Source organism: Lissotriton helveticus, chromosome 9 (genome assembly GCF_964261635.1).
Source record: "Lissotriton helveticus chromosome 9, aLisHel1.1, whole genome shotgun sequence".
In the NCBI taxonomy this organism is placed as follows: Eukaryota; Metazoa; Chordata; class Amphibia; order Caudata; family Salamandridae; genus Lissotriton; species Lissotriton helveticus.
The window spans coordinates 674,990,725-675,012,004 of NC_136070.1; positions in this window are offsets into that span (position 1 = coordinate 674,990,725).

The window sequence follows — 21,280 nt, forward strand, 5'->3', positions numbered from 1 at the left end:
GTCAATAGACCCACACTGAGCCAGTATCGTAGAGTTCTTTCAATTACTGGAATAGTTGTAGTCATAGGATCATATGGTATCAATGTATAGGACTTGGCGTCAGACAATTGTCTCTCAATCTCATCAAAATAGAGGTCATTGTCCATAAGGACAATGTTGCCTCCCTTGTCTGCCTCTCTAATGCTTAGGTGTGTGTAACCTCTGAGTTGTTCTAATGCATCCATTTCCCTATTAGATAAATTACCCTTAAATTTCCATGATTTATCTTGAGATTTGTCCTCTAATTTGTAGAGATCAGATGTCACTGCTTTATAAAAGCAGTCAATCATGTTACCAGGGGTAAGGATGGGAGTGAAGGTGGATTTGTTCTTGAGTCCACTATTCACTTGAAAGTCAGTAGCGATATTGAGGTCAGCTAGAACATCTTCCATATTGGGTAACCCATCAGAACTGTCATCCAGGGACATAAGGAGTCTAGTTAGTTCAATGTCTTCAATGGTTTGGCCACATTTAGCAGTATTATATATAGGCATAGGACACTCATTAGTTTTGTTTGCAAAAAAATTCTTTAATTTTAATCCACGAACAAACCTAAACAGATCTGCATGAATTTGGACATAATATGGTTTTGAGAGAGGGCAAAAATGTAAACCTTTTTTCAAAATTCCAATTTCATGTACATTAAGCATTTGTCCAGATAGATTATTAATCGAGACATCATCAGTGGCATTGTTAATACCATTAGCAACCCCGGAAGAGATAGTACCATCAATCACTTTCTCTGGTTCTTGGACACTGATCTGGTTACCCTTTTGTCATCTTCTTGGTCTATGTTTCCTACCTCCCCTCCTGGTTCTCTTCTTGGCAATGTTCTCTGATTGAAGCCTAATCTCGTGCCCTTCCTGAACCGCTCTAGTTCTGATAAAAAAGCCGAGTTGTTGTTGGAGTTAGTATTCTCTTGAATCGAGGTAGAGGGAGTAATTCTACCAGTTTCGCTAGATTCACTGGCTATACTGGACACATCAGATTCACTGACTGATTTCTGTTCTGTTTTTTTTTTGCCTTGTAGACCTTTGACTCCTGCTCTTGGTTTGACATTGTCATACTTTTTAGCAAAAGTAAAGATGCAACCGTTTTTATAGTCGTTATTGTCTCTCTTAAGCTTACGAATTCTTTTCTCTCTCAGGTGTGTTTGATGGGCATTAAGAACTTCTTCTAGAATTTTGTAATTCTTCTCTGTATTATCAGGGAGATTGAGTTTTTTTATCTCATTCTCAATTAGTTCGATTTCTTCTAGTAATTTGGTTCTTTTTCTCTCTGCATGTCTTATTAATAAGTCCATCATTCCATAAGAGGAAGATGAAATAAGACATTCCCATTCACGAAGAAGGTCAGGGTCTAAGTCTTCAAAGGTGGGAAATATGATGACTCTAAGACCTCTGGGTATTTGTTTAAGTTCAATATACTTTTTTAATGTGGTAAGATCCCACCATCATGAGAGTTCCGCTTTGCGGAGTCTTTCAAGTTTTATAAACAATTGTTTTAGGCCCTGTGGTGTATTTTCGACTCATTTGGTCGTAGACAATTGTTTGTCCTGTCCTGTAAATATGTCATTAAATAATTTGTCGCGATCGTCATCAAAACCTGCCATTTTAGTGGTGCAGATTCGATAATAAATAGGCGAGCTGTACTAGCAGTTAGCCCAAACTCCAGAGAAAGTGAGTGCAGGTACACACCTAATAACAATACATACAAGAAACGGTAGTGGTATTTCCAAAGATTTGGAAGAGACCGCACATACACTAATAACAGTATACTGAGAAACAGTGCTGGAGAAGTCAATATAATCTTTCTAAATATCAAAGACGGAGTGCTGCATAGACCAATATCCCCCACTACCAAGAAGGATCAAAATTGTCAAACCAAAAAGGATTGACACATGTATATTCAGATAAGAAAGGACAAGGAGAGCACAATCCTCAGGTGCAAGTACATTTAAGACTAATATGATTAATAGTCATAACAGTATTGAATCCAAATCCAATCTGTAGCTTGTAGTGTAGGACAGAACAAATCAGTGGATAAAGTTCATATTTATGTCATCTTTTTCTTTATTGATCCATAAAAGTTATTTTCCAATTGATAAAACGACAGCCGACACGTGTTTCGTCCGTACTCTGAATAAGTACTGGGACTTTTTCAAGGCTGCAAAGACATAGTAAGAAAATGGGTATACAACATTATAATACTATAAAAAGAAATATTTAAAGAAAAAAGAACATAAAGCGGGCCTAAACATATATTAAAATAAATATTATAGTAGTAATAGATCAAACATAGATAACGACGAAGCATAATAACCGTGCCTAATATAGAAGAGAGAAACGAAAAAATGTGTGGTCTAAATAGGGAATTTGGGAGAAATGGAGAGAAATAAAGAAGAAGAAAAAGGTAGCTGCTAAGTGAAACACTAATGTGCTGGCAAGATTATAAGAATATGAAACACCAGGAGTGAAGACTAGAATAAAATAAGAGTATAATAAGTGCAACATAGCAACGTCCACCAGAGAGAAACATAATATGTATAGAAAGGAAACTACCTAATAAAGCTGGAATATGCGGCGTACGTATCATCACATCATACAAGTGTAGCTATGATCATGAGGCTCCTGAGTCAAATGGGAGAAAAGGAGAATACAATATATATCTATACCAGATAATAATAAGCCACAAAAAAACATAATAGTGTCCAGGAATTGGATGGTAGTTATGCGCAAATAGTAGATCAACAGGAATAGTAACAAAAATAGGTGTTGAGTGTGTATATCTGACCAAAATTGGATTAAGTTAAATGATCCAAATCAAGGATCATGAAACAAGACCTGGTTCATAATATAATGTGTTAACCATAAAAAGTCTCACCAGAGAAAATAACCCAAGATCCAAAATGTCCGAATGAGTCAAGCGTAGCTGGGTGGATGTTAAGGTAGGCAGTCACTATCAACTCTATGAAACAAAATATATGTTTTGAACAGAGAGTAGTGTTTAGAATATTTAATTCAATGGGGTAAAGACCCCAAAGGAATTAATTAATAATATGATGAGAAGCCTCTGATAATGGCATAGAAAATCTCACCCAAATAAATAACAAGATTCAAAAGTATCCAAATGAGTCATACGTAATGGAAAAACCAAAATAGTTGAAGAGCTGAAGTACTCAAAACGGAATCTGTAAGACAAAATATGAATTTATGTAAAGAACAACTGTAGAGTTGCATGTACTGGGGAATTGCCCAAGATCATCGATTAATAGTTTGCTGAAACTTAATCCTAGAAGAGTGTGACCAGAGATAATGTAAATGTAACCAGTTACCTAAAATGAAAATCAGATTAAATCAAACAGCAGTCATAAAAAAGGGGGCTAACAAGAATAAGTCCACTCCACACTTTAATCTTGACGAGGATATGATATCGCCATGTAATTATTTCCAATTTAATACCACCTTAAGAATCTATTAAAAAATATATTATATTAATAATACGCTATGGATGGGTCCATAGCGTAAACATCCTAATATTCGGTGGGTGAGAGGCCAGTTACGCAAGCAAAAAACTCACCAGCATAAGGTAAATATTTTCATCATTCGGATAAAGAAACTATAAAAAGAGCATAATAATATTCCTGTATGGAAAAACAAAATTACAATAATGAGATCACAGAACAATCACAAGTAACAAGGTGGAACAGCGACTTAAACATAATACATTATTAACAGTGGGTCTAGATCACTAGGTAACTATTCCAAGTCTCGGAATCACAGTTAACAAGTATCAATAAATTGCATAGTGCTGATAACTGCCTAAGCCAAAAAATTGTCTAAACAAGGTCTTTACATATATTGCAAAATGACGTAGCATACCGCATAGGCATAGGTCAATACATTAAAAACTCTTTTTAACGGCCCAATAATGAGTTACAATGTAATATAAGGATGAAAAATATACCAGCGTACCGCAGCAAAAAATAAACTAAAAACGATAAGTAAACTATTCTCGACAAATAAAGACGCAACCTCGGAAAACAAGCTTACCTATAGGGTAACCTCAATGATATATGAGGCTGTGAAGAAAAACAGGGCAGGCACGTATAAATGTAATGTCGAGTCTACGCAATAAACATACTCCATTACATAAATAACCTCTACAACGTACAGAAGCCCGCTTACCGAAAAGGAAGAGTCATGCACCACCTGATACTGGTACCCTGCAAGCGGCCATCGCCTGTAAAGCAATCTAATGCCTTCTGCTCCTACACTGACCTTTCGTGTTGTGATATTGTGCTTGGAGATTTGACATCCAAAAAGAACCAATATCCTTTTAAATTATGTTGTTAATGATTGAATTTTCTCCAACATTATATATTTATGTCATAAGATAATAATATATGTATAATGTTTCTTATCAATTCTGCTGAATTATATTCATATGTATGATATATATAACGATGTTCATTTGACTATGCACTTATCATTTAAGCCTTTTCACTGGGGTCTAGCTACACTTCACTTTACAATAATTTTGTTTTTCTCTTTTCTACCTCATGGCCTTACTATTGAGCGTTCTCATAAATTGAAATTCTCTGTTGTTTACTATAGGCCAACAAAGCTTAGCCACCTTACACGATATCTACTCTGATACCCATGTCTTTACTAATAACTTGATACGGTCCGGTTTGGGTAACAATTTTTGGTAGTGCACCTGACCTTATTATATGATTGGTGCCACCTCTATTAATTGTCGTATTCTTATAATCAGCATACAGGTTGTGTGATTTTTACAATTTTAAACAGTTATATATACTTTATTTACTTATTTCAATATGGCGGACACATTTCTGTTGCCTTTTTTTGTATTTTTGTACCATTACGATACTTCTAGTCCTATTTCTATTTTTGTTGCTTCCGGGCGGGCTCCCAACAATCCTCGGCGCCCGCTCTCGCTTCCGGATATATTGCCTTGCTTTACGGGCGATGACCGCTTGCAGGGTACCAGTATCAGGTGGTGCTTGACTCTTCCTTTTCGGTAAGCGGGCTTCTGTACGTTGTAGTGGTTATTTATGTAATGGAGTATGTTTATTGCATAGACTCGACATTACATTTATACGTGCCTGCCCTGTTTTTCTTCACAGCCTCACATATCATTGAGGTGACCCTATAGGTAAGCTTTTTTTCCGAGGTTGCGTCTTTATTTGTCGAGAATAGTTTACTTATGGTTTTTAGTTTATTTTTAGCTGTGGTACGCTGGTATATTTTTCATCCTTATATTACATTGTAACTCATTATTGGGCCGTTAAAAAGAGTTTTTAATGTATTGACCTATGCTGTATGCTACGTCATTTTGCAATATATGTAAAGACCTTGTTTAGACAATTTTTTGGCTTAGGCAGTTATCAGTACTATGCAATTTATTGATACTTGTTAACTGTGATTCCGAGACTTGGAATAGTTACCTAGTGATCTAGACCCACTGTTAATAATGTATTATGTTTAAGTCGCTGTTCCACCTTGTTACTTGTGATTGTTCTGTGATCTCATTATTGTAATTTTGTTTTTCCATACAGGAATATTATTATGCTCTTTTTATAGTTTCTTTATCCGAATGATGAAAATATTTAACTTATGCTGGTGAGTTTTTTGCTTGCGTAACTGGCCTCTCACCCACCGAATATTAGGATGTTTACGCTATGGACCCATCCTTAGCATATTATTAATATAATATATTTTTTTAATAGATTCTTAAGGTGGTATTAAATTGGAAATAATTACATGGCGATATCATATCCTCGTCAAGATTAAACTGTGGAGTGGACTTATTCTTGTTAGCCCCCTTTTTTATGACTACTGTTTGATTTAAGCTGATTTTCATTTTAGGTAACTGGTTACATTTACATTATCTCTGGTCACACTCTTCTAGGATTAAGTTTCAGCAAACTATTAATTGATGATCTGGGGCAATATACCCCAGTACATGCAACTCTACAGTTGTTCTTTACATAAATTCATATTTTGTCTTACAGATTCCGTTTTGACTACTTCAGCTCTTCAACTATTTTGGTTTTTCCATTACGTATAACTCATTTGGATACTTTTGAATCTTGTTATTTATTTGGGTGAGATTTTCTATGCCATTATCTGAGGCTTCTCATCATATTATTAATTAATTCCTTTGGGGTCTTTACCCCATTGAATTAAATATTCTAAACACTACTCTCTGTTCAAAACATATATTTTGCTTTATAGAGTTGATAGTGACTGCCTACCTTAACATCCACCCAGCTACGCTTGACTCATTCGGACATTTTGATCTTAGGTTATTTTCTCCCCGGGTAGACTTTTTATGGTTAACACATTATATTATGACCCAGGTCTTGTTTCACGATTCTTGAATTGGATCATTTAACTTAATCCAATTTTGGTCTGATATACACACTCAACTCCTATTTTTGTTACTATTCCTGTTGATCTACTATTTGTGCATAACTACCATCCAATTCCTGGACACTATTATGTTTTTTGTGGCTTATTATTATCTGGTATAGATATATATTGTATTCTCCTTTTTCTCCCATTTGACTCAGGAGCCTCATGAACATAGCTACACTTGTATGATGAGATGATACGTACGCCGCATATTCCAGCTTTATTAGGTAGTTTCCTTTCTATACATATTATGTTTCTCTCTGGTGGACGTTGCTATGTTGCACTTATTATACTCTTATTTTATTCTAGTCTTCACTCCTGGTGTTTCATATTCTTATAATCTTGCCAGCACATTAGTGTTTCACTTAGCAGCTACCTTTTTCTTCTTCTTCATTTCTCTCTATTTCTCCCAAATTCCCTATTTAGACCACACATTTTTTCGTTTCTCTCTTCTATATTAGGCACGGTTATTATGGTTCGTGGTTATCTATGTTTGATCTACTACTACTATACTATTTATATTAATATATGTTTAGGCCCGCTTTATGTTCTTTTTTCTTTAAATATTTATTTTTATAGTATTATAATGTTGTATACCCATTTTCTTACTATGTCTTTGCAGCCTTGAAAAAGTCCCAGTACTTATTCAGAGTACGGACGAAACACGTGTCGGCTGTCGTTTTATCAATTGGAAAATAACTTTTATGGATCAATAAAGAAAAAGATGACATAAATATGAACTTTATCCACTGATTTGTTCTGTCCTACACTACAAGCTACAGATTGGATTTGGATTCAATACTGTTATGACTATTAATCATATTAGTCTTAAATGTACTTGCACCTGAGGATCGTGCTCTCCTTGACCTTTCTTATCTGAATATACATGTGTCAATCCTTTTTGGTTTGACAATTTTGATCCTTCCTGGTAGTGGGGATATTGGTCTATGCAGCACTCCGTCTTTGATATTTAGAAAGATTATATTGACTTCTCCAGCACTGTTTCTCAGTATACTGTTATTAGTGTATGTGCGGTCTCTTCCAAATCTTTGGAAACACCACTACCGTTTCTTGTATGTAGTGTGCGTTCTGTGTCGACTAGCTTGTGCTCCAGCGTGCGGCGGACCCCCACTATCTGTTTAATGCATCCGCCCCATGTAACCACCTTGAATGTGTCCCATTCCACTAACCTGGAGGTGGCGGACCCGGTGTTGTGAGTTAAATAATCTTGGACCGTCTGCGCGTGATCATGTCGGAACACCTGGTCCGTGAGGCAGTCCCGCGGGAGGCGCCATGTGGGCACCGGTGGGTGTGGCGGTCTCCACCAGATACAGAGTATGTGTGCATCGTGTTCTGAGACCACCCGGCCGAGGTAGTCAGTGCACTGGATCTTAGGTATTAGTGACGGGGTGCACAGAAATCTGTCTAGCCGGGTGCGTAGGTTGTGTGGGATTGAGTGGAATGAGTATAACCATGTTTGTGAATGGTGAGCTCTCCACGCGTCTGCCAATGCCCAGTGACTGACCCAGCAGCGAAATCGTTCTGACCGTGCAAGGGCAGGAGAGTGCTGTGGCGGTGGGTGAGACCTGTCAAGGGTAACATCAAGCTCGCAGTTATAGTCCCCCCTAATATCCATGGGAGAGAAGCAAATTGAGCTAACACACCCGAGAGGGAGTCCCAGAATCTATCCTGCTCGACATTGGGTGCGTAAATGCTGCCTAACAGGACTGGCTGTCCGTCTAGTATTCCTTCCAGCAGGGCATACCTCCCCTCCTTATCCACTACTCTACGTGTTTCCTGAAAGGGAGTGCCCCGGCAAACCCAGATAAGTGCGCCGCGTGCGAATGCTGAGTATGATGTGGCGCATAGGATTCCTCGTCAGCGGGATCGCAATTTATCTGTCTCGGGTGCTGTGAGATGCGTTTCTTGCAGGAACGCGATGTGGGCATGCTGGCGCTTTATGTATGCATACTTGGTATATCTCTTGCGTGGCGTGTGGAGGCCCCGCACATTTAGGGTAAGTATACTAATGTCTGCGTGTTGCATGGGGAAGTGAGTGAAAGACCATCTGCACCCTGAAGCGGATTCAGCTGTGGGGCCCATAGGAGCCAAGGACGATGCGGTTGTGCTGCGCATGTAAAGAGCCCTCGTGTGCCCCCTCCATATGAGTCAATTGCCCGGGTACTCGTGTCTCCTGTGGAGTATAAGGGGTGAGAGAACAGGGTAAACATAACATGTAACTGAGTGGGAGAACTGTCCCAATACCTGGGACGCATCGGCAAGCCCGATACGTCCAAACTAGCGCTCCTAGAACCAGGGAGCGAACAGTCAATTCGTAGGGGTGGCGGGTCCAGTCTGCGAGGCATGGTCCGTTCGGGGCGTTAGCAGGGGAAATGATCATCGATCAGTGTGGGGTGTAGTGCGTCCGGCGTGTCCTGACTCGGATGGCGGGTGGCGCCCAGCGGGGAGTCCCCACCCACAGGAGCTCTTCAACGATGCTCATTGCCGGGTCATATCCGGCGGTACCCCTAGTGGATGGCATCAGCGATCAGTGGCCTGATCGGGAACATGGTATTAGAGTCAGCGGGAATGCGGGCTGCGTTACTGTCCTCTTCACTGCTCGAGGAAAAGAGATGGGGGATCATCTCGATGTTCTCCTCCGATTGGGGAGCCCCAAGGTTGGCAACGGCCTGGAGGGCCTTTCGGCGCTCCCGCATGAGCTGCTCCAGGTCCGGGGATTCGACCTCCTAACGCCTAGCAGGGTCTCTGTGCAATGTTCATCCGCCCAATTGCAAGCCTCTGCCGCCGTGGAAAAGAAGTGTGTGGCGCCGGCATGGATGACTTTCAGGCGGGCTGGAAACAGCAGAGAGTACTGAATATCATTTGCCCGTAGGCGCCGCTTCACCTCCAGGAAGGACGCTCTGAGTTTTTGCACCACCTTGGCGTAGTCCGGGAAAATCATGACGTGCTGATTTTCGACCTTCAATGGGCCTGCACGCCTGGCCGCCCGCAACACCGCGCCGCGGTCCTGAAAGTGAAGGAATTTCGCGAGCAGGGGGTGAGGGGCATTGCCGGGTGGCGGCTTCCCGGTTGGGACCCGGTGAGCCCGTTCCAATAAGAAGAAGGCAGTGCGGTCTTTGGTTGGAGTGAAGGACTTCACCCAGGCCTCCACCTATTCGATGGGGTGTGTCCCCTCGACCCCCTCCGGAAGTCCCAGCATGCGGATGTTACAGCGCCGAGAGCGTCCCTCCAAATCATCCATCCGGTCCTTCATTGTCGTCAAGCGATCCATGGCTGTCCGAAGCGTTTGTTGCTGCGTTTTCAGGGTTGGCTGCATATCCGCAAGAGATCTCTCTCCCTCCCTCACCCGGTCGGCGAGCTTCCGTTGGTCATCGCGGATGAGGTTAATGTCCGTGGTGAGTGTCCCAGGCGCTCTTCCATGGAGGCCCTGGAAAGTTCTATGGCCGCCAGGACCCGGTCCAGCTTGTCAGAGATAGTAGGGTCCGGTAGTGGCACGGGCGTTATAGTGAGAGCGCTCGCGCGGGGTTGGTTTTCTGGCGCCGTTTCAGGGACCGACGTTTGCTGTGTGGCCCTCGGCTTCCCCATGATGTTGTCCCCGGGCGTCGTTCCCGCACTATGTTGCTTCAAACGCGGTGCGGCGGCCGTGTCACTAGCCGCCTTTTTCCGGTATGGGGCGTAATGCGCCCGGAGGTCTCCTACGCCCCAGTGTGGGCCACCCCGCCGTGTCGCCAGCCGTGCCGATCTAGTGGAGCCCCCAGAACACCACTGTACTTCTGTGCTGTCCAGCGCACCCACGCACACAGGAGGTCCCCCCCCAGGAATAGTCCAATCCCAGCCTGGTGAAGAATGTCCTGATAGCACTAGGGCTGCTCACTCGCAGTGGTACGGCAGGAGGCTGGCATGGGCCCCGTCCCAGTCACTAGGCCTCGGCCGCCATCTTGAGGTCAGGCAGTGGTGTCTTGCTGGCCGGCCCACCCTTGCTGCATACAGGCCAGCGGAGGGTCTTGTGGGGGGAGCCGCGGGGAAGCCAGCGACGCCCGGCACTCAACCCCGGGTGTCGATCACTCGGGTCCGCTGGAAGAGTTGGCCGCTCCGGTGTCTTCGCCCCACGGCCGCCATGTCAGGGTCAGGCTGCGCCAGCACGGGAACCCCCGCCGATCGCCGGGACTCCGGAGGTAAGTGGCGCCACAATTTTCGCTGGGCCAATGACTGTGCTGGGTTGGGGGCCACCTCCGGCCCCAACGATGATGGGTCACGGCCTCGCAGCAATGCCCCCTGCTGTCTGGCCGCCTTCGCCGGTTCCGATGTGTCTCCGGCCTCCCGCCGGTACAGCGCGAGGTTGCCAGGGGATGCGGGAGACTGCGTAGTGGCTGGTCCCAGCCTTGTGCACCAGCCGGGTGCCCCGGCAGTTTAAGGCCGGCCGGGCGGGCTGCGTCTCCGACGTCCGTCCCTATCAGGAGCGGGTCACCGCCATTTTGTGCCCGGGTCCGTAGGCTGATGTCGGCACATTTGCAGCCCTTACTGCGCTCGGCGCCGCTGTTGCCCGAGTTCCCCCGGTGCCGCCGGGTTTCCGCTACCCGGGAAGGTAATTGTTCCCCCAAGATGACGTGGAGAAATGGTCTTCTGGGCCGCCCGTCTGCAGAGCCTCAGCAGACCACAGCCGCTATCGTGGCTTGCTAAGCCACGCCCCCCCTCATAAAGGCTGGCTTCTGATTCATTAATAGGCTTGGTAGTCCCTCCTTAGTACTGCCTTGTCTTCATTCATAAACTCCCATGAGGACTGGCCCTTTTAGTTCGGCTGCAGGCACAACATGCTTTCCTGCAATATTAGGCGTGCCATGCGCTCTTTCACTTTCTAAACAGCCCGGGACAATGGCGGCCGCTTCTTTGAATAGGTCTTGCATTTACAAGAGTTTGAGATATTGGCATTGTAAATGACAATGTGTTACTTATCAAAACATATAAATAGAAGGCATTGTCATTTACAATGTCAATAGCCTAAACTCTTGCAAATGAGAGACCTATTGCATTGCAAATGCTTGTTTTTTTTCGTCACTGTACTTGTATTTGTGTATTGATGCACTGGGCTTTACTATTTTTATCAGGGTAAATGTGGGGATGAACTGACGGGTATCTTAAATTCTCCAAAACCTTTTTTTGAGATTTCTTGCTGCTGTTGGTATATACCTGGAAGGAGTGGACAGTGTCAAAATATTTGTCCTTGATACAGTGTTTTAAATGGGCAGGTACTGTCAGGTACTGAGTACCTGTTCCTCTTTAATTTGATAGTAACAGTACCAGCACTTCTCAGTAGGCAGCATGTACAATGGGACATTGAACACCTTTTCTTTTGTAGTTCCATTTAAAATGTTTCCTTAATTTCTGATTCTTTCTTCTGATGGTGGTATATGACTGATGGGCAGTGTATGAGGGGAAGGGGTCATCCCAAGATCTACCCTTAATTCTGGGTCATTTCTGATACATGTCTGGGAGCATGGAAAGGTTTGGAGCACCCCAAGATTTCCTTTGGCGATTTTTTTTCTGTGAATCTGCGGGCATTTAAAGAACCCCAGATTTCCATTGATTTGGGCACTGTTGGTGGAGTGTGTCTGGAGTGCAGTGGAGCAGCAGAGGATTATGCTGACTCTTCACTTAGTATTTTGTTTTTAGGTCGAGCCTTGCCAGCGCATGCGCTGCTCTGCAAGGCATGCTGTATTAGAGTATGGACTTAAGGCTCTCCCCAATCTCCACCCATATTTTTCATTGACTTCTGTCACTGTCCTTTGTAAATGCTTGCTTCTGATACGTTAATAGGCTTGTTAGTCCCTTTTTAGTACTGCCTTGCTTTCATTTGTTACCTCCCATAAGGACTGTCCCTTTTCCTTCTGTTGCTACAGAGGATGCTTTATTTAGTCTGTAAGCACTATTTTCTTTAATGAGTTTTGTCCTATTGCAGGCCTGACATGCTTTCCTGCAACATTCAGTGCACCATGTGGGCTTTGATTTTCCAAGCAGCCCAGGACTGTGGTATATAAATAAATAATACCGGATCTAGGTTTTACTGGACATAGCAATAACAGATAGCTCAATAAATAAGAGTCAAGATTCGAGGTAGTAGGAGTTTGCAGGTTTAATACAGCATAAGGACAGGAACAGGACAACCTGCACAGGAATAGGATGGCAGAGCCCGGCAGGGGGGACAGGGAATGAGCTGGCGTGGCCCGACAGCTGCCGGGGCTGGATCTGGGATGAGCGCGCTAACATTTAATAACAGTACACAAGCATATATACTAAAACAGTTGCATTACAATGAATACAGTAGGCGGAGCAGTGGGTGTGGTCAATAGCAGTCGCGAAAGATAAGGGTGAAAGTAGGTGTAACAGGAGGCGTATACATAGACATGTGATGTAAACGTAACAGAATATGTCATAAATGGGGCGGAAACATGGAGGGGGCTACCTAAGGAGCCGGGACCTCTAACCTAGTGGTGCGCGCAAACTGACAATGACGTGTTACTAGGAGAAGCTGGGGGCTATGAACTCCGTGCTAGGAGTAGAGACTGAAGTCTGGAGAGTCAGGGCGACATGTACCTAAACCCTATCTAGTATCTAATGTTTAGAGGACATGTTGATATAAACTAAGAGTCAGGAGGGGAGAGGCTAACAGACTCTAAGACTGGAGCATGCATTATTCTACATGTAGTGCGTGTTGAAGAATATTAAATGACCATAAATACAGTATTTCTCTTACATGGAGACGTAAAGGCTAGACTGTGACGGAAACTATTGATGCGATTCAGTAGCTTAGGAATGCAGAGAAGGAGGGCTGAACTGATAACTAGAATCATAACATATTCTTGGCAGACTCGTAGGCAGAGCCAGGCCGAGCCGGGCACTGTGAGGCAGGAAGTAAGTGAAGGGTCGAGGATACAGGTGGGGGTTGTATCGCTCCTCAGTGAGGGTTCAGGAGACAGGAGCTGAATCTGGTGTCCGGGCCCTTTTGAGGCCTAGAAACGGGGACTTTACAATGAAATAACGTGCACACTGAGAAACGTGGCAACGTAACTTTACATAGGCCTAATATTCGTAGTATTCACGAGAACTGGAAACTGGCATACTAGAGATGGACACAACTGTAATTGCGTCTTTAATCGAACATGGGGGATACACATGCATATTAATCATGCACACATAACATAAGATGGGGAACACGTAGGGGCACAGAACATGGCAAAATTTACTTTTCCACATTCCCTCCTTGTCACTACGTTTCCATCAGGAAACATCAATATTCATGATACCATCTATCATTTCATACAGTATCATTTGCTCGTCTCGAATTGTCTTGGAACGGGATTTAGAACGGGACTTGGGACTAGGAATACAAGAGGTAGCACAAATGCCACAAATCGCAGGGCCACATTGTATACATAGGCAGCAACTGAATATGATCGCTACTGCAATACCCAGAAATGACAATACTTTCCATCCCCAGGCGGAAATTATATTCCAGAACCAACCGGACCATGTCCAGGTGCCTGGATCTTGGTGTAACATATGGGCAATTTTATGGAGTCTGGTTATAGCTGAATAAACAGACGGCGCGTTATTAGGAATGAAAATGCAGCAACTAGATCCGATGACTCTACAAGCCCCGCCCCTATCGGCCAGTATGACGTCAAGGACGAGACGATTCTGGAGCACGACAATTCTCATAAAGGATTGCTCTTCGGTTAAGTTACTTAGAGCAGAAGTAGTCTCAATCACTACTGCTTCAAGGGTTCTGGTTAATCTACGTATCAGTTTACTATTCACAACAGTACCTAAATAGGGGAAGACACCTTTATTGATATCTATATATTGTTCTAGAGCAGTTTCAGTATAATCGACAATCGGGAGGTTTCTCTTGTGTCTAGTATGTACTAGGTGGGAATTCCTATGATAGTCAGGTGGGGCTAGAAAAACTGGTGGCAGTAGGAATGCAATGTAACAGGTTCCCTCCCAATCGAGGGGCAGACGAACATATGCGGTCTGACCACAAACAAAATAAGAATGACGTGAAGCTTTGAAAATAGATTTCCCACTGTCACTATACTTGACAATAGTAGTACAATCACTATGGCCTACATGTACGGAACCATTCTTTCGGACACATAATTCACCTTTGACTGGTAATACTGACATAGCAGGTAAGTCTGGAGTAGTATCAGACTGAACATTCAAGACCATGAAATTCGAAGAATAATTACCTAGATTATAAACTTCATTTTCTAGATCTAACCCTGTTCTGTGGGGAAGACCTTGCTTGTCTGGAAAACATGTACTGTTAAGAAAAGACATATCTGTTAAGGATGACGTTAACGTGGACCATGCTCCACACGAACCATTATGTGAAAATGGATAAGGAAAGAGTGGCAGAACTCCCTTCGGTGTCTGGAATGGGGGGAGTCGACCACACACCCAACAATTAGTGGCATTGCTGGTCTGGTGTGAATAATGTAACATGTGGATAAAGGAATTATTACGCATAGCAAGACGATAAGAGAGTTCATGAGGAGGCAGATCACTAAATGTGTGCTCTACTGTAGCAATAGAAGACTTATTTACATGAGAAACTGGAAAATACAAATAAAATGCATAACCTGTGCAGGTAATCATGAGGCTGAAAAACAATATGAAACTTAGAAAAACGATACATCGGATTGAGTTTTGACTAACTCTCTCACTATGGGGGTCTATTTTATACATGTCAGAAACCGGTCTAACCGTTTCACCTAGGGGAGGACTTAGACAATCAAACTGGCTGACTTATTTTACTAGACCTTAATTTTTTCTTATACTCCTGTTGCGGAGTTTTCTCTAACAGGGAGGGTTCAGTATCATTGTCTTTTGCGGGACAGTCCTTAAGAATAGTACTTTGGCAGTTTTTAAAATCCTCGGAAATGTTCTTTAAAACAGGCTTCAGTCCGTAAAATTTCTTCACATGTGACAGGTGGACCCAGCCCTTCCTGCCTTCCAGCTTGACGGCAGTACGGGTGGCCAGGAGGACCTGTCGGGGTTCCTTCCAGCGAGGCTCCAGAGGACTTGAACGATCAAAATTCCGGACAAGAACCATGCATCCGGGAACGATTTCATGCGGTGCCACCTCGGTATTGTCTGGAAATGCGGCGGCAACCTGTGAACGACAAGAGTGTAGGGCAGACATCAAGGAAGCTAGGTAATCTGTCAGCATATTACTTGAAACATCGGTAATACTTCGAGGTCTAGGTGTACCCCACATGTTAGGGGGGCGGCCGAATACGACCTCATACGGGGACAGACCTGATCTGGAATGTGCGACCATGCGCATATAAAACAAAGCGACTGGCAGAGCTACTAGCCAGTCCACACCTTTCTCTTTACAAATCTTGGCAATACGGATTTTCAGGGTCTGGTTATGTCTCTCTACGAGACCGGCTGCTTCAGGATGGCGTACACAATGGAACTTCCACTGGTACCCTAACAAAAGGGAAACATGTTTCATGAGCTCAGATGAGAATGGCTGGCCGTTATCAGAATATACGACTCTAGGGAGTCCATAACGGGGGAAGAACTCACGAACCAACTGCTTGGCTGTGGTCGCGGCTGTGTAATCTGGGACTGGATATGCTTCTGTCCATCTGGACAAAGCGCATACAACTACAAGGACATACTTGAAACCTCGACATCGCTCCATTTGAATATAATCCATCTGGAGGACTTCAAAAGGGTGGTCAGGGGGCTGGAATCCACCTTGTTCCACCGGGACACTTTTACCTGGATTGAACTGGCAACATATCATACAGGTACGGACTTTCTGCTTGGCTGCAGCTCGTAAATGCTTGTTGAACCAAATGTTCTGGATACTGTCTAACATAGCTTTTTCTCCTAAATGTGCTGGACTATGTGCGGTATTGATAATGACTTGAACCATAGAGTCGGGGAGGAACCATGTGGCTCTACCCTTCGTTACCCATCCCTGATCTGTCTGGACCCCTCCTTGTTCGGACCATTTCTTAATTTCATCGGGAGTAGCATGTAACTGGATATCTATGACATCTTGAGTGGGGTCCTTAACTGTCATGCATGTAGTCGGATCTGGAGTAGGTGTCTGTGTCGGATTAACTGAAATGTCTGGAGTCTGTGCTGTAAGCTTGGCTGTGCGATCTGCCAGATCGTTACCTTGAGAAATAATGTCAGTAACTTTCGTATGTGCTTTGCACTTCATGATAGCAATAGATGTCGGTAAGTGTATGGCATCTAACAGAGCTTGAATAAGGAGACCATGCTGAATCTTGGTTCCATGAGAAGTCATGAAACCTCTCTCCTGCCAGAGCACTCCGAAGTCGTGTACAACTCCGAATGCGTAGCGTGAATCTGTGTAAACATTAACTTTCAGGTTCTTGGCGTGTATGCAGGCTTGTGTCAGAGCAACTAGCTCTGCTGCTTGAGCAGACAGGGTGTCAATACGGTGTGTTTCTATAACGTCAGTGTCAGTAGTCACTGCATACGCGGCTACTAGTTCTCCTGTACTTGTTCTCATACATGAACCATCCACATAAAGTGTCAGGTCGGGATCTGGTAATGGAATATCTGTCAGATCTTGTCTTGGCTTTGTCATAGTGTTAACTACTTCCACACAGTCGTGTGTGGCAGGATTCGAATTAACTGACGGTAACAGTGTAGCAGGATTTAGAACGTTGCAGCGTCTGATTTCTATGTGTGGCTGGAACAGTGTCAATTCATAACCTGTTAAACGTGCAATTGTCAAGTGTTGAGTCTGTGTACGGTTTAAAAGAACTTCCACGGAGTGTGGAACTTGTACTGTCAAGGAATGTCCTAATACTATGGAATCACTTTGTCTGATAGCTAGAGCTGTGGCTGCAACTGACTTGAGGCACGCAGGCAGAGCCTGGGCTACAGGATCTAGTGTGCTCGAAAAATAAGCACAGGGCTTGTATTGTCCTGCTTGATCTTGTGTGAAAACAGATAATGCTGTACCTTCGCGTTAAGTGACGAAAAGTGTAAAAGGCTTACTGTAGTTCGGTGTAGCTAGAACTGGAGCCTGACATAAAGCTTTCTTTAACTCATTGAAACTAAATGTATGTTCAGATGTCCAAGGGAGGACAGTCGATAGGGCTGCCTCCTGTGTCGTTAACTGTATCAGTGGTTTAGCTAGAAATGCATACTGAGGAATCCATTGTCTGCAATAAGAAGTAAGGCCGATAAAAGCACGTACCTCCTTCTGTGTCTTGGGCTGAGGAAGACTCGCTATTAACTGGATACGGTCTGGTGTCAACTGCCTACCCCACTTGGACAGTAAGTGGCCTAAGTAGATCACTTGCTGGACACAGAATTGAAGCTTCGAAGGGGACACCTTGTGCCCCATCTCGGCTAGGAAATACAAGACTGTAAGTGATGCTCGCTCGCAAGCACGTTCAGAACGGGCTGTGATCAGTAGATCATCGACATACTGGAGCAGGGCAGTGTCAGTTGGCATGTGAATGTTGTCTAGCTGCCTCTTAAGTGCTTGACTGTAAATGCTAGGACTTTCTGTGAAACCTTGAGGAGCTCGTGTGAACATATAGCTCCTTCCATTTAAACAAAATCCGAAAAGAAACTGGCTGTCTGGATGAATGGGGACACTGAAAAACGCGTTCTTGAGGTCTATGACTGAAAAAAATGAGGCTTCGGAATCAATGGCTGTCAATAGGGAAGAAATATCTGGGACAACTGGGTACTGGGGAATAATACATTTATTGAGTTCTCGTAGGTCAATCACTAATCGATATACTGGGGGTGCATTTGGATCAGTACGTTTCATGACTGGAATGATCGGAGAATTACATACATTGGAGTCAGTTTCTACAACTACTCCTTGAGCCATGAGCTCGTCAATAATTTTGGATAAGGCTGCTACAGCCTCAGGTGGCAATCTGTACTGTCTGATTCGTGGTAACACTACACCTGGCTTGAGAGTCACACGATGGGGTGTGATTTGCATATAACCTACATCAGTTGGACCTTGCGCCCATAGATGCTGCGGAACATTAGACAATCTCGGATCAAAATCTCGTAATACATAGTGACCCTTGAAGTCACGTAGAAACAGGCGTATTCCCTCTGGGGAGCAGCAAATAACTGCACCTAATTCTTTCAGTGTTTTAATGCCTAACAAATTTTCTGGACATGACTTCGTAAGTAACAGATCAGTAGTTCGGGACAATGGACCTACTTCTAGAGTAACTGGCTTAGATATCTCGTTTACAATAGGCTTTCCTGAAAATCCAAGGGAAACATTTCTAGAGCCTGAGAGCGGAGCCCCTGGAACTTCGGCGTGACTGATAGTCGTCCTACTTGCCCCTGTATCAATCAGAAACTTTCTGTCTTTCCCTAGTACCTGACTATGAACATAGGGACCTTCTTGATCTACAGGAATCTCGATGAGAGGCAAGCCTACCTCCCTCTCTAGGCTGTTTCATGAATATGGCTGATACTCTGGATACTCAGACTGTGCATACTGGTACATCTGCTGTGTAACATGCTGTGTTGCAGCAATAGGCTGCGGTGCTGGAACTGTCTGTTGTGCATTCTGTGGCTGAGAAGTCTGTGAAACTTGTTCTTGTCTAGACGGACGTGGTCTTTCTTTAGTCTTACCAGTAGCTATATTATGTTTCAGAACTGCACACTCGTTTATGAAATGACCTGGCTGTTTACAATAATTGCATGTCCCTTTAACGGGAGCTGCAGAATGACTGGCTTGATTCGTACCCCTCTTCTGACTGTCTTGAGGAACAGATTGTGCAACTAGTACTTTCATTTTCGTGTCTTTCATACGTTTTCTCTCGTGTTCTTGCTCTTCTCTGATTCTATTCTGGTGATACTGAAGCATCTGTAACATCTGGGACGGGGTACTAGCTTGCCATGTACTTTCGACTTTCAAAACTCGATTCTTAACTTGTGGACTTGAATTCTCGACTAATTTAGTAACAAAAAGATGAGGGTATGACTCACTACTTGTCTTGAGGCCACTGTTTATGATAAAACATTTCTCAAATCTAGAATAAAAATCACTAGTGTCTTCGTCTTGTTTCTGTTTACAGGCTGAGATTGCATCCCAGTCTTCCTTTTTAGTGGCTAATAATCTTGGCAAAACTTGAATTAACAGCTCTGGTAATTCTTTACATTTCTCTCCAAGACCGGTACCTGGTACTCGTATCTTATCTTCAGCTTCTAGAACTGCCCAATCGATCTTTTTCTCTCCCACCTCCCATTCTTTTTCCTTGAGTTTTTCATATATGCCTGCGGGCAACAGGACCTTTAACATTTTAATAATATCTGGATACGTGTATTCTCCCATACGGAGCATGTCCTTTAATTCTCGGTGGAACCCTGCTGGATCTTTGTCATGGCAGGGAATTAATTTCTTCATCTCTAAGAGTTCCATCTTTGTAATCGGGGTGTAAACAAATACTCGTTGCATTTCACCATCTGTTGTCCTGACTGGGTGTACTTCTCGTAACGGGTTCTGTCTGTCTATGTAAAACGGTTTACTTTCTGGAGGTGAGACATGAACAAAATGCGGGTTCAGGAACGTTCTATATTTGTGGCGCTGTTCTAGAATGACACTAATTAAATCGGTACCTAAACCTTTCCATCTATACTGGAGTAACTCGTTCAGGACATCGTGTAACGGACCTGGATCAGAATGTTGACCCTCATACAGTGTAATGAGGTGCTGGATCATATACATACCCACCAGTCGTTGCTCGGCTGGAGGCAATTTCAGAAACATTTGTGCCACTATTTCATCTGGAAAAGTGGTAGAATCAGTAATCCATCGGACTGCTGATCGGGCTAGTTCTTGTTCATGCATAGTACTTAACTCACTATAACCGATTCGTGATTTCAGAATTTGATCGGTGGCTTGAAATACTTGTTCTAGAGAACCTTGTTCTGGTGCTGGGTGATGAAAAACTGACTTGTGTTCTAGGCGTAAATGGCGGTCTGGAAATCTAGATTTTCCTACATACGCTATTCTGGCGGGATTCTCGTCCTCTACCTCTTCAGTAGAAGAGTCATTCTCTTTCTCGCTTACTTGTGCTGCTTTACGTTGTTCGTGTAACTTTATTATTTCCTTACGAATTCTCTTGTACATACTCTCTATACTACTGATAGTTCTGTGCTTACCCTCGGCTATATTATCACTCCACCTTGTCAGGATTCTCATTTCGGCTGGATCTTTGGTCGGGTAATCTTGTTCCCTTATTAAACAATTAATCAGAAACTTTAATAACATGAGCTGGATCTCAGCTTTCCTTTGAGACATGGCTTCACCAATACTTTCTGGATCATCCCCTGTACGGATGAAACGATATATTCTGTCTAGATCTTCTTTCATATCTGGTAGGGTGTCCAAATACCCGGTCACCCGTCTTACACGGATGGAATATATAACTGTACTATCATCACCTGTGACTGGATCATAGCGGCATTCAGTGAGAGCTCGTCGGATATCTGCAACGGACTTATATTTGGGCGTACGCTGTAACGCACATTCATGTAACTCGACTAATGTTAAACGTTGGTGTGGTGGCGGGGTACCAGGAGGACCTCCTCCTGCGGCCCCTATACTGGTATCATCGACTGATACTCTTCGTACTGGCGGAGTGGGAAATTGTAATGTGGACTGGACTGGGGGTACCGTGGCAGGTACTCCGGTGACTAGAGGAGCAGGATTTACATTATTTACAGGAGCTGGC